Source organism: Moschus berezovskii, chromosome 8 (genome assembly GCF_049115385.1).
Source record: "Moschus berezovskii isolate FMDL1 chromosome 8, NW_MosBer_1.0, whole genome shotgun sequence".
NCBI lineage: Eukaryota > Metazoa > Chordata > Mammalia > Artiodactyla > Moschidae > Moschus > Moschus berezovskii.
Window position 1 is genome coordinate 99452920 of NC_142467.1, and position 9816 is coordinate 99462735.

Consider the following 9816-nt stretch of genomic DNA (forward strand, 5'->3'; position numbering starts at 1 on the left):
GTACACCAGGCCCAAGCATTCTGTATCATGCATTGAACTCTCCTTGCTATTCTTTAGAACTCTGCTTTCAAATAGGTGTATCTTTCCTTTTCTCCTTTGCCTTTAGCATCTCTTCTTTTCTCAGCTATTTGTAAGACATCCTCAGAAACAGTGACAGACTTTATTTTCTTGGGCTCCAAAATCACTAAAGATGGTGACTGCAGCCATGAAATTAAAAGATGTTTGCTCCTTGGAAGAAAAGCTATGACCAACCTAGACAGCATATTAAAAAGCAGAGATATTACTCTGCCGACAGAGGTCTGTATAGTCTAAACCATGCTTTTCCCTGTAGTCATGTATGGATATGAGAGTTGTACCATAAAGAAAGCTGAGCACTGAAGAATTGACGCTTTTGAACTGTGGTGTTGGAGAAGACTCTTGAGAGTCCCTTGGACTGCAGGAAAATCAAGCTAGTCAATTCTAAAGGAAATCAACTCTTAATATTCATTGGAAGGACTGATGCTGAAAACTGAAGCTCCAGTACTTTGGCTACCTGATGCAAAGAACCGACGACTCATTAGAAAAGACCCTGATGCTGGGAAACATTGAAGGCAGGATGAGAAGGAGATGACAGAGGGTGAGATGGTTGGATGACATCACTGACTCAATGGACATGAGTTTGAGCCAGCTCCGGGAGTTGGTGATGAACAGGGAAGCCTGACATGCTACAGTACATAGGGTTGCAAAGAGTTGGACATGAATGACTGAACTTAACTTTCCTAGCAGCAGGGTCTTTTCCAATGAGTTGACTGTTTGTATCAGGTGGCCAAAGTGTTGGAGCTTCAGCATCTGTCCTTCCAAGGAGTACTCAGTGTTGATTTCCTTTAGGACTCACTGATTTGATCTCCTTGCAGTCCAATAGACTAAGAGTCTTCTTCAGCACCACAAATCAAAAGCTTCACTCTTTCCATGCTCAGCCTTCTTTATAATCCAAATTTCATATCCGTACAAGACTACTGGAAAGATCATAGGTTTGACTATATGGAATTTTGTCAGCAAAGTCACATCTTTGCTTTTTATTATGCTGTCTAGGTTTGTCATAGCTTTCCCTCCAAGAAGTAAGTGTCTTTTAATTTAATTTCATTCATATACTGACATCCTAATCTTTAGAATATGACTGTATTTGAGATAAGATCTTTGAAGAGGTAATTTCATTAAAATGGAATCATTAAGGTGAACCTTAATCCAGCAAGAAGATATTTGGATACACACATACAGAGGCAAGACCACATGAAGAAATATGGAGAATATGGCCAGCTACAAGCCAAGAAAAATGACCTCAGAAGAAACTAGTCCTGCTGACACCTTGATCTAGGCTTCCAATCTCCAGAACTGTGACAATAAATTTGCTATTAAGCCAGCCAGTCTGTGCTACTCTGTTATGGAAACACTAACTTCCCAGGGGCTCAGATGATAAAGAATACCTGCAATGTGGGAGACCTGGATTCCGTCCCTGGGGTGGGAAGATCCCCTGGAGAAAGGCATGGCAACCTACTCCAGTATTCTTGCCTGGAGAATTCCCATAGAGAGAGGAGCCTGGTGGGCTGCAGTCCATGGGGTCACAAAGAGTCGAACACGACTAAGTGACTAAGTACACAGCACAGCAAACTAATACTTTGTACAAACCCCTTCACCACCAGCACAAGAATTCAAGTAAACATCTGAAAATTTTATAGCACCCATGTTGGTGAAGGGGAGGATTTCTACTCAGGAGAAAAATGGGTCCTGCCATTGTAGAGAGAGTGTAGGATCCCAGTGGAAAAAGTGCTGGGTGAGAATTCATTCAAACATATATGTGAACGTGTGAAAAAGAGAGTCAAGGTTTGTTGGGGGTCACAAGGGTCTTGGTTTTAATCTTATGTCTCTCCTCACTGCTTCTCCTGTAAGAAATTATAGTGTAACAATCTCAAAGAGACTTTGTGTTACCTGGCTGACATCACTGAAGTATGGTACTTGATATTAGTATCCCCCATGGATCTTGAAGACAGAAGATCTGTCCTCAGAAGGACCAGACAAACTGATTGAGGCAACGGGCTCCAGGTCAAGAAAGATCATCTCTGGAAGGAAGTTCAGGTGTCCTGCTTCCTTACTGAGCGAAGACTGTTGTGAGGTGGTCACAGGCAGACTCTTGCAATCTCTACATCCCTGGGGATCAATAACTAAAACCCCTCCTTAGACAAGCTATTTTAGTGTCATGCTGATCCCTGGACCTTCCAGATCAAGACTCTAGAATGGATGAGTTCATGATGGCCAATGCCTGACTCTCTGAGGCAAGGTAGCTGCACACCATCTACTTCTTTCCACTTCTGTTTGGACAACTTTGTTTCAATCAACATAGGTAGTTAATCCCTTTTCAGAGTTCATATCCACCTTTTCCAATTTTGCCACAATAATTTCATTGTACATTTCTTTTTTCTTAGTTTATTGAGAAATAATTAGCACATATCATTGTATAAGTGTGAGGTATACAGCAGATCATTTGATTTACATATTTTGTGAAATAATTATCACAACAGGTTCAGCTAACTGTCATAATCAAGAGATACAATAAAAAGACAGAAAAAAGAAAGAAAATACATTTTCTCACTTTCAAGATTAATTACTTTCCTATATATTGTACATCAATATTAACTAGTGTCATCATGTTGTACATTGCACCCCTAGTGTTTATTTATCTTTCCTGAGGTGTAGATGATTTGCATTATTAGATTAGTTTCAGTTGTACAATCTAGTCATCCAAAATTTTTATAAATCAATCTGCATTTAAAGTTATTATATATTTTATTAGGGTATGTGTTGTATTGGTTTCTGCTGTAGAATGAGGTGAATTATCAAATATTGGCTACATTTACAGTACAATATATTATTGTAGCTAATTTATTTTATACATAGTAGTTTGTACCTTTAACCCCTTGCCAAGTCCTTGCCTCTCCTACCTTCTTCTTCCCACTAGTAACAACTGGGTGGTTCTCAATATCTGTGAGTCTATTTAATTTTGCTACATACACTCATGCATTTTATTTTTTAGATTCCACATGTAAGTGATAGTATACTTTATTTGTCTTTCTCTCTGTGACTAATTTCACTAAGCATGGTACCCCCACCAGGCCCACTCATGCTGTAGCAAATGGCAAAATTTCATTCCTGTCTATGGCTGAGTAATATTGCATATATATTATATATATGTGTATATACATGGAAGTGTGAAATTGTTAGTCGCTCAGTAGTGTCTGACTCTTTGTGACCCTATGGACTGTAGCTCACCACTCTTCTCTGTTCACGGGGTTTCCCAGGCAAGAATACTGGAGTGGGTTGCCATTTCCTTCTCTAGGGGATCTTCCTGACCCAGGGATTGAACCTGGGTCTCCTTTTTTGAAGGAGGTTTCTTATATATATTATTTATATATAATTCCTTTATATACATATAGTCAATTACCCATTGCATATTCTTGCCTCCTTTGTTGTATATCAATGATCCACATATGATCTATGCTACAGAATGTCCACGCATATAAAAAAATGTATATTCTGCCACTTACAAATGGAATATTCTACATATATCTATTAACTATTATTTTGCCTCATTCTACAAACACAAGTCCAAGGTAGATGGCACAACCACAGAAAAGAAGGTGTCCCTCTGATGAGTTTTCTCAAGGCTCCCTTCATGTCCCTGTTTCTCAGGCTGTAGATAAAAGGGTTCATCATCTGAGAAACCACCACGTACATAACTGAAGCCACTGCAGTCTTCCTGGATGAGCCAGTCAGTATAGAACTTATATAAACCCCAAAACCTGTCCCATAGAATAAGGAAACAACTGACAAGTGAGACCCACAGGTGGAGAAAGCTTTCAGCTTTGCACCCATTGATGGCATTCTCAGAACAGAGGAGACAATTTGAGTATAAGAGAAAATGATCCCAGAGAGAGGAACGACACCAAATATGCTACCCACCAAATATAACAAAAGGTCATTGATGTGGGTATCAGAACATGTTAGCTTGACAACCTGAGCAAGTTCACAGAAAAAATGAGGGATTTCCAGGTTCTTACAAAAGGACAGCCGCAATGCTGTCAGACTGAGGAGCAGAGCATTCAGAATGCTTAGCAACAGTGAGAATATAATCAGCAGGCCACAGGTTTGTGGGTTCATGATAATTGAGTATCTGAAGGGGTGACAAATGGCCACATAACGGTCATAAGCCATGACAGTAAGAAGAAAATTTTCCAGAAAGGTAAAAACCATGATGAAGCACATCTGGATGAGGCAGCCTGAATATGTGATGCTCTGATTTTGTGCTTGGATGTTGACCAGCATTTTCGGGATCGTGGTTGTGCTCATGCAGATGTCAGTAAAGGACAGGTTGGAGAGGAAAAAGTACATGGGAGTGTGGAGGTGGGAGTCACTGCTGACAGCCAGGATGATGAGCAGGTTTCCCAGGAGAGTGATCAGGTACATGGACAGGAACAGGAAGAAGATGTGGAGCTGTAGTTCTGGATTATCTGTCAATCCCAGGAGATAAAAATTGGAGACATCTGTTTGATTTCTGGTTTCCATATTGCTGACAAATCTGAAGGAAAAATGGAGTGAAAATAAAATAAAATGAAGGGTCCCCAGGTGAGCAGCAGCAGCCCTTGGGAACTGATTAGAACTGCAAATTCTTGGTACCACTGTAGATTTACTGCTGATAAACACAAGGGCAAGGGCCAGAAATTCAAGTTTCAACAAACCCACCAGATGAATTTGATATATGATAAAGTTTGAAAAAAACAGTGCTTAAATATTGAATATAAAGAAATAAAATTCTATGTATATTATAAACCCAGAAGAGCATTTAAGTATTTCCCTTTGTTAATTTTTCCCTCCATCATCACATTCCACACTTTATTGGCTCTTATTTTTATTGATCACCAACACCTTTTCACACCTTGTGCCAAGTGCTGAGACTGAAATAAAGAATAAAATGTGACATTTCCTTTATTTTTTATTTGGGTAATTAATTTATTTTTTATTGGAGGCAAATTATTTTACAATATTATATTGGTTGGTTTTGCCATACATTGACATGAATTCGCCCCGGGTTTACATAAGTTCCCCCTCCTGAACCCCCCTCCCACCTCCCTCCTCCCTTTATCCTCCCTCTGGGTCATCCCTGCATGCCAGCCCCGAGCATCCTATAACATGCATTGACCCTGAACTAGTGATTCGTTTCACATATGACAACATACGTGTTTCAATGCCATTCTCCCAAATCATCCCACCCTCACCCTCTCCCATAGAGTCCCAAAGACTGTTCTACACATCTGTGTCTCTTTTGCTGTCTCGTATACAGGGTTATCATTTGCATCTTTCTAAATTCCATATATATGTGTTAGTATACTGTATTGGTGTTTTTCTTTCTGGCTTACTTCACTCTGTATAATAGGCTCCAGTTTCATCCACCTCATTAGAACTGATTCAAATGTATTCTTTTTAATGGCTGAATAATACTCCATTGTGTATATGTACCAAAGCTTTCTTATCCATTCGTCTGCAGGTGGACATCTAGGTTGCTTCCATGTCCTGGCTATTATAAACAGTGCTGCAATGAACATTGGAGTACATGTGTCTCTTTCAATTCTGGTTTCCTCGGTGTGTATGCCCAGGAGTGTGATTGCTGGATCATATGGCAGTTCTATTTCCAGCTTTTTGAGGAATCTCCACACTGTTCTCCATAGTGGCTGTACTAGTTTGCATTCCAACCAACAGTGTAAGAGGGTCCCTTTCTCTCCACATCCTCTCCAGCATTTATTGCATGTAGACTTTTGGATAGCAGCCATTCTGACTGGTGTGAAATGGTATCTCATTGTGGTTTTGATTTGCATCTCTCTGATGATGAGGGATGTTGAGCATTTTTTCATGTGTTTGTTAGCCATCTTTATGTCTTCTTTGGAGAAATGTCTGTTTAGTTCTTTGGCCCATTTTTTGATTGGGTCATTTATTTTTCTGGAATTGAGCTGCAGGAGCTGCTTGTATACTTTGGAGATTAATCCTTTATCCGTTGCTTCATTTGCTATTATTTTCTCCCATTCTGAAGGCTGTCTTTTCACCTTACTTATAGTTTCCTTTGCTGTGCAGAAGCTTTTGATTTTAATTAGGTCCCATTTGTTTAATTTTGCTTTTATTTCCAATATTCTGGGAGGTGGGTCATGGAGGATCCTGCTGTGATTTATGTCGGGGAGTGTTTTGCCTACATTCTCCTCTAGGAGTTTTATAGTTTCTGGTCTTACATTTAGCTCTCTAATCCATTTTGAGTTTATTTTTGTGTATGGTGTTAGGAAGTGTTCTAGTTTCATTCTTTTACAAGTGGCTGACCAGTTTTCCCAGCACCACTTTTTAAAGAGACTGTCTTTTCTCCATTTTATATTCTTGCCTCCTTTGTCAAAGATGAGGTGTCCATAGGTGCGTGGATTTATCTCTGGGCTTTCTATTTTGTTCCAGTGATCTATATTTCTGTCTTTATGCCAGTACCATACTGTCTTGATGACTGTGGCTTTGTAGTAGAGCCTGAAGTCCGGCAGGTTAATTCCCCCAGTTCCATTTTTCTTCCTCAAGATTGCTTTGGCTATTCGAGGTTTTTTGTATTTCCATATAAATTGTGAGATTATTTGTTCTAGTTCTGTGAAAAATATCGTTGGTAGCTTGATAGGGATTGCATTAAATGTATAAATTACTTTGGGTAGTATACTCATTTTTACAATATTTATTCCTCCAATCCATGAACATGGTATATTTCTCCATCTATTAGTGTCCTCTTTGATTGCTTTCAGTAGTGTTTTATAGTTTTCTATGTACAAGTCTTTTGTTTCCTTAGGTAGATATATTCCTAAGTATTTAATTCTTTTCGTTGCATTTCCTTTAGAATTATTTCTTGCCTCAAACAAGCAGAAAGATGAGAATGCATGTATCTAATCTGTCTTGTGGAGTGTGGTGCCCCAAACTTGACATATCTCAAAATGACTTGAGGGACTTATCAGATTATAGATGAGTTATCAGATCTAAGTTACATTTATCATATCTGAGTTGTAATGTATCTCTATTCATCCATGGGAACACTTAGGTAAGGTGAGGTTACATCAAGGTCATGAAATACACAGTGGATAGAAAATATTAAGTCTGAGCTCAGATCCTCTCATCACTGAGTTTACTCTGGATAGTACAGAATTAGCATTCCGAAACCAACACTCAGATTTTATAATTTCCCTTTAACAGTTTAATATTTTCATCTTGAAAATGCGCCAGATCTTTTCTCCTGCCTACAACATATGTTCGTCTTTACCCATGAAGTATTGTGTAGCAGGTCACGGCATCTATACAGGTATATGCTCTGCACCTGAGCAAAGACTAGAAATGACATATAACCTCACCCATAACAATTTTTTACTTGACCTTTTTATAAAACCAGCTCTTTATTTTTGGTAGTTTATAAAGGTCAAAAATAAGATTAATTTACAATAGTAACAAAACGGAATACTTTTAGAAAAGACTTGATTATGTTTGAGTTTGAAGTTTTATTATATCAATTTTCACTTTAAAAAAGAAAATGTCATGTAGATTCCTTCATGATATGCAACTCATCTGCATTAGCAATTGATTCTAAGAGAAGCCGGACAAATATCACATATTGTGTTTCATCCTAGGGGGATTTCTTCCCCTAAGATGATAGGTGAGATATCATTAAAAAAAAACAGCTAGATGAGAAAGAATTAAATGCATAAGCTTCAAAAAATAGATTAAAACAGCAAAAATTTGGGCTTCCCAGTTGGCTCAGTGGTTAAGAATCTGCCTGCCAAAGCAGGAGCTATAGGAGATGAGGGTTTGATTTCTGGATTGGGAAGAACTCTTGGAAAAGGAAATGGCAACCCACTCCAATATTCTTGCCTAGGAAATCCCATGGACAGAGGAGCCTGGTAGGCTACAGTGCATAGGGTCACAAAGAGTCAGACACAACTGAAGAGACTGAGCATGCCTGCAGAACAACAATTTTTGGTCCTTAGAAGACAGGAAACTACAAGATAAGACAGACATATGACACTTCAAAAATATTCAGGCACTGAGACTTCCCTAGTGATCCACCTCCTAATGTAGGGGATGTGGGTTCCATCCCTGGTCTTGGAACTAAGATACATCATGCCATGCGGCAACTAAGCCTCTGCACCATAACTCCTGAGTCCACCTCCTCTAGAGCCTCCTGTTGCAACAAGCAAAGCTTGTGCATCACAGGGAGAAACCCACATGCCACAACTAGCAACAAAGAGTCCAGCACTGAAGCAAAGACCCAGTGTAGGCAAAATAAAAATTTTATAGCTGAGCACCAAATAATTGATCCCTTCAAACTGTGGTGCTAGAGAAGACTCTTGAGAGTCCCCTGGATAGCAGGGAGACCAAACCAGTGGGTCCTAAAGAAAATCAACCCTGAATATTCATTGGAAGTTCTGATGCTGAAGCTGAAACTCTAATACTTTGGCCATCTGATGGAGTCAACTGGATGGAAAAGACCCTGATGCTAGGAAAGATTGAGGGCAAAAGAAGAAAGTGGCAGAGGATGAGATGGTCAGATAGCATCACTGACTCATTGGACATGAGCAAATTCCAGGAGATGGTGAAGGAAAGGGAAGCCTGGAGTGTTGCAGTCCATGGGGTCACGAAGAGTTGGATACGACTGAGTGACTGAACAACAACATATATATTCAGGCATCCTACAGGACTCTAAAGCAATAGTCCTCCGCAGCTGGGGGAGACAGAAGTGGCTATGTCAGTCCTTATTAACTGGTATATTATTTAGACTCAAATACTATGAACTGAATCCAGGACCAGCACTTTCTTTGAGAATTCAAAAATTGTTCAACTGTGTAAGAAACTTCAATGTACTCATTTATTTAATGGGAGCTATTATAAAATATTATGGAATATTGAAATGATGAGAAATGAATAAAGAGCCATCAGCATAATACTCAGCATATGAGACCCTTGTACTCACCTACCCTATTTTAAAATTTTCTTCATGAACAAAGGCATCTTGCTCATTACACTCCTCCGAAGGAAGCAGTGATCAGATTGAAAGAATACAATAGAAAAGGGGAATGAATATTCTTCCATGGCAACTGAAAATTTCAGAGATGTGTTATGAGCTTAAACTCCAGTTAGAAATCATTATCACATAGAAAAGATATGAAGGAAACATTGATGATATCTACGTTCACTGGCCATGGACACACGATGAAAGAGATAGAAATTAAAATGAGATAAATGATAAAATAAATCAGATACACAAATCGGCACCAATTATGAATATGGTAAGATAAATTTTTTGAATGACAAAGTCTACAACATTAGAAAATTTAAAATATATATTGAACACTTACAAGTAATAATCCACAACAAATATAAACCTGGAGGATTATTCAAGCAAAGAAATACAGAAATAAGTACAAGCAGCATTCCCATCTTGTGAAAAGTATCAAATTCACACACATCACAGTCCTCATTCTAGGTGTTTTATTGCAATAAATAACACAGATGTATATGGAGTCTCCACATTATGCGTTGGCAAATCTTGATGCTTTTCCTTCCTCAAGAGAACCACTAAATGAATTACATATACATTGCTCTTCAACAATTTTTACTATAAGCAGGGTTATTGTTTTGTGGACAATTGTATTGTACTGCATTTTGAAGTTTTATATAGTTAGGACCACATAGTATATGCCATTTACAATTGGCGTTTTTGTGTAATTT

The 9816-nt window shown here is 38.7% G+C and overlaps 1 pseudogene; it reads right to left on the minus strand.

Annotated features, from left to right (window-relative positions):
- Positions 1-3620: 3620 nt before the first annotated feature.
- On the minus strand, positions 3621-4596 carry LOC129558596 (olfactory receptor 7G2-like; annotated as a pseudogene).
- Between the last annotated feature and the right edge of the window lie 5220 nt (positions 4597-9816).